Source organism: Triticum aestivum, chromosome 1B, assembly GCF_018294505.1.
Source record: "Triticum aestivum cultivar Chinese Spring chromosome 1B, IWGSC CS RefSeq v2.1, whole genome shotgun sequence".
In the NCBI taxonomy this organism is placed as follows: domain Eukaryota; kingdom Viridiplantae; phylum Streptophyta; class Magnoliopsida; order Poales; family Poaceae; genus Triticum; species Triticum aestivum.
Window position 1 is genome coordinate 99,113,628 of NC_057795.1, and position 5,465 is coordinate 99,119,092.

The window sequence follows — 5,465 nt, forward strand, 5'->3', positions numbered from 1 at the left end:
TGCCCGCCGCTCGGTTCGGTGCCTCCTCGCCGTCCGCTATCCTCATACCAAAAACATCCATCCATGGCTTCGGGCCCACACCTTGCAGCTTCTCCATGGCCCGCCCCCTTCCTTCAACTGCCTGCACACAACCACGCGAACACACACATGCATCAGATCCGGGGAATAAGAAGAAGAACCAGAGGAAGAAGAAGATGCTACTTTTGGAGGGGATCCCGTGCTGCTGCACCTCTGCCGAATTCGGGCTAGGGTTTCAAGCGGTGTTAGAGGTTGGACGGTGCGGCTAGGTATGGAAGGAGGAGTCGTCCCCCTCTGCTGGTGCCTTGTAGTGGAGAAGGAGGGAGCTCCTGCCGGTGGCGTACCTCTGGTGGTCGCCGCAGCCCGGCCACGGTGGCGCGCAAAAGGAGGCTCCTCCAAAGCGGCCGGTGAGAAGACGAGCTGGGGGAGGTGGAAGGAGACGCGAGTTAGGGCGCCGGCGTCCCTGTCGCCGCCGTTTGGGGGCGGAAGAGGCATCTGCGGTGTGGGTAAGATTGGTTGGGGGAGGGGTGATGGAGGGGGAGGGGCAAGGGATAGGGGAGATAAGGTTGTGGTGCGGTGCCACTAGTTGTAGCGCGGGTCATGGGTGCTTCGCTGCTGCTAAAATGGGGTACATTAGCTGATCCGGTCAATTTATAGTAGTAGCATGGGCATTGCAGCACACGCTACTACTAGAAAATAGTAGTAGTGCGGCTTTTATACCCCTCGCTGCTACTATAAGTTGTCCTGGGGGATATTTAGTAGTAGCGTGGAAACGGTAGACCCGCGCTACTACTATTTTTTAGTAGTAGCGCATGTTTTTACCCGCGCTACTACTAAATAGTAGTAGCGCGGCTTCCATTACCACGTTGCTGCTATTGCTCTGTCTATAAGCTTTTTCCTAGTAGTGTATAGTAGATATGATCAACATAGTGATGTTCACCATTGAAGATACTCCATCTCACGTGATGATCGGACATGGTTTAGTTGATTTGGATCACATATCATTTAGATGACTAGAGGGATGTCTATCTAAGTGTGTGTTCTTTAGTAATTTGATTAATTGAACTTAATTTATCATGAACTTAGTCCTGGTAGTTTTTGCATATCTATGTTGTAGATCAATGGCCCATGCTACCGTTCCTTTGAATTTTATTGTGTTCCTAGAGAAAGCTAAGTTGAAAGATGATGGCATCAACTACACGGATTGGGTCCGTAATTTGAGGATTATCCTCATTGCTGCACAGAAGAATTATGTACTTGATCACCGCTCGGTGCAAGGCCTGCTGCAGGAGCAGAAGCTGATGTTATGAATGCCTGGTAAGGTCGATCTGATGACTACTCGTTAGTTCAGTGTGCCAAGCTTTACGACTTAGAATCGGGACTTCAAAGACCTTTTGAACGTCATGGACCATATGAGATATTCCAGGAGTTGAAGTTAATATTTTAGGCAAATGCCCGAGTTGAGAGATATGAACTTTCCAACAAGTTCTATAGCTGCAAGATGGAGGAGATAAGTTATGTTAGTGAGAACATACTCAGAATGTCTGGGGTACCATAATCACTTGACTCAGCTGGGAGTTAATCTTCCAGATGATTGTGTCATTGACAGAGTTCTTCAATCACTGCCACCAAGATACAAAGGCTTCGTGATGAACTACAATATGAAAGGGATGGAAAAGACTATTCCCGAGCTCTTCACGAGCATCAAGTGTTGATGGTTAACAACGCCACTAGTTTCAAGAAAAAGGGCAAGGTTAAAAATAAGGGGAAGTTCAAAAATACTGATAAGCATGTTGTCACTCCCAGGAAGAAACCCAAGTTTGGACCCAAGCCTGAAACTGAGTGCTTCTACTGCAAAGGAACTGGTCACTGGAAGCAGAACTGACCCAAGTATTTGGCGGATAAGAAGGATGGCAAGGTGAACAAAGGTATATTTGATATACATGTTATTGATGTGTTCCTTACTAATTCTCATAGTAGTGCCTGGGTATTTGATACCGGTTTGGTTGCTCATATTTGCAACTCGAAGCAGGGACTACGGATTAAACAAAGATTGGCTAAGGACGAGGTGACGATGCGCGTCGGAAATGGTTCCAAGGTTGATGTGATCGCCGCAGGCACGCTACCTCTACATGTACCTTCGAGATTAGTTTTAGACCTGAATAATTGTTATTTAGTGCCAGCATTGAGCATTAACATTATATCTGGATCTTGTTTAGTGCGATACGGTTATTCATTTAAATCAGAGAATGATGGTTGTTCTATTTATATGAGTAATATCTTTTATGGGCATGCACCCTTGAAGAGTGGTCTATTTCTGTTGAATCTTGATCGTGATGATACACATATTCATAATATTAATGCCAAAAGGTGCAAAGTTGATAATGATAGTGAAATTTATTTGTGGCACTGCCATTTGGGTCATATCGGTGTAAAGCGCATGAAGAAATTCCATAAAGATGGACTTTTGGAATCACTTGATTATGAATCATTTGATACTTGTGAACCGTGTCGTATGGGCAAGATGATTAAAACTCTGTTCTCTGGAACAACGAAATGAGCTACTGACTTATTGGAAATAATACATACCGATGTGTGCAGTCCAATGAGTGTTGATGCTCATGGCAGGTATCGTTATTTTCTGACCTTCACAGATGATTTGAGCAGACATGGGTATATCTACTTAATGAAACACAAGTATGAAACATTTGAAAAGTTCAAAGAATTTTAGAGTGAAGTGGAGAATCATTGTAACAAGAAAATAAAGTTTCTACGATCTGATCGTGGAGGAGAATATTTGAGTTACAAGTTTGGCCTTCATTTAAAACAATGTGGAATAGTTTCACAGCTCACGCCACCTGGAACACCACAGCGTAATGGTGTGTCCGAACGCCGTAACCGCACTTTATTGGATATGGTGCGATATATGATGTCTCTTACCGATTTACCACTATCATTTTCGGGTTATGCATTAGAGACAATTGCATTCACTTAACAGGGCACCATCAAAGTCCGTTGAGACGACATTGTATGAACTGTTGTTTGGTAGCAAACCTAAGTTGTTGTTTCTTAAAGTTTGGGGATGCGATGCTTATGTCAAAAGGCTTCGGCCTGATAAGCTCAAACACAAATCGGAGAAATGTTTCTTCATAGGATAACCTAAGGAAATAATTAGGTACACCTTCTACCACAAGTCCGAAGACAAGATTTTTGTTGCTAAAAACGGAACCTTTCTAGAGAAGGAGTTTCTCTCGAAAGAAGTGAGTGGGAGGAAAGTAGAACTTGATGAGGTAATTGTACCAACTCTCAATTTGGAAAGTAGCTCATCTGAGAAATTTGTTCCCGTGATGCCTACACCAACTAGAGAGGAAGCTAACGATAAAGATCATGAAACTACAGAACCTCGTAGGTCTGGCAGAGCACAATCCGCAACAGAGTGGTACGGTAATCCTGTTCTGGAAGTCATATTACTTGACCATGACAAACCTACAAACTATGAAGAAGCTATGATGAGCCCAGTTTTCGATAAATGGCTTGAGGCCATGAAATCTGAGATAGGATCCATGTATGAGAACAAAGTGTGGACTTTGGTGGATCTGCCCGATGATCAGCGACCCATAGAGAATAAATGGATCTTCAAGAAGAAGACTGACGCTGATGGTAATGTTACTGTCTATAAAGCTCAACTTGTTGCAAAGGGTTTTTGACAAGTTCAAGGAGTTGACTATGATGAGACGTTCTCACCCGTAGTGATGCTTAAGTCTGTCCAAATAATGTTAGCAATTGCCGCATTTTATGATTATGAAATCTGGCAAATGGATGTCAAAACTGCATTCCTTAATGGATTTCTTAAAGAAGAGTTGTATATGGTTCAACCAGAAGGTTTTGTCGATCCTGAAGGTGCTAACAAAGTGTGCAAGCTCCAGTGATCCATTTATGGACTGGTGCAAGCATCTCAGAGTTGGAATATACGCTATGATGAAGTGATCAAAGCATATGGTTTTATATAGACTTTTGGAGAAGACTGTATTTACAAGAAAGTGAGTGGGAGCTCTATAGCATTTCTAATATTATAGGTGGATGACATATTGTTGATTTGGAATGATGTAGAATTTCTGGATAGCATAAAAGGATACTTGAATAAGAGTTTTTCAATGAAAGACCTCGGTGAAGCTGCTTACATATTGGGCATCAAGATCTGTAGAGATAGATCGAGACGCTTGATAGGACTTTCACAAAGCACATTGTTGGGGAACGTAGTAATTTCAAAAAAAATCCTACGCACACGCAAGATCATGGTGATGCATAGCAACAAGAGGGGAGAGTGTGTCCACGTACCCTCGTAGACTGAAAGCGGAAGCGTTAGCACAACGCGGTTGATGTAGTCGTACGTCTTCAAGATCCGACCGATCAAGTACCGAACGTACAACACCTCCGAGTTCTGCACACATTCAACTCGATGACGTCCCTTGAACTCTGATCCAGCCGAGCTTTGAAGGAGAGTTCCGTCAGCACGATGGCATGGTGACGGTGATGATGTTCTATCGACGCAGGGCTTCGCCTAAGCACCGCTACAATATTATCGAGGTGGATTATGGTGGAGGGGGGCACCGCACACGGCTAAGAGATCCAAGGGATCAATTGTTGTGTCTATGGGGTGCCCCCGTCCTCCGTATATAAAGGAGTGGAGGAGGGGGCCGGCCAGGAGGAGGAGGTGCGCCCAAGGGGGGACTCCTACTCCCACCTGGAGTAGGACTCCTCCTTTTCCTATTTGGAGAGGGAAAGGGAAGGAAGAGGAAGGAGGGAGGAAGGAAAGGGGGTGCACCCCCTCCCTTGCTCCTTTCCCCTCCTTTCCACTAAAGCCCATTAAGGCCCATATACCTCCCGGGGGGTCCCGATAACCTCCCGGAGCTCCGGTATTGTCCCAATCTCAACCGGAACCATTCCGATGTCCAAATATAGTCATCCAATATATCGATCTTTATGTCTCGACCATTTCGAGACTCCTTGTCATGCCCGTGATCACATCTGGGACTCCGAACTACCTTCGGTACATCAAAACACATAAACTCATAATATAACCATTATCGAACTTTAAGCGTGCGGACCCTACGGGTTCGAGAACTATGTAGACATGACCGAGACACCTCTCCGGTCAATAACCAATAGTGGAACCTGGATGCTCATATTGGCTCCCACATGTTCTACGAAGATCTTTATCGGTCAAACCGCATAACAGCATACGTTGTTCCCTTTGTCATCGGTATGTTACTTGCCCGAGATTCGATCGTTGGTATCTCAATACCTAGTTCCATCTCGTTACCGGCAAGTCTCTTTACTCGTTACATAATGCATCATCCCGTAACTAAATCATTAGCTACATTGCTTGCAAGCTTATAGTGATGTGCATTACCGAGAGGGCCCAGAGATACCTCTCCGACAATCGG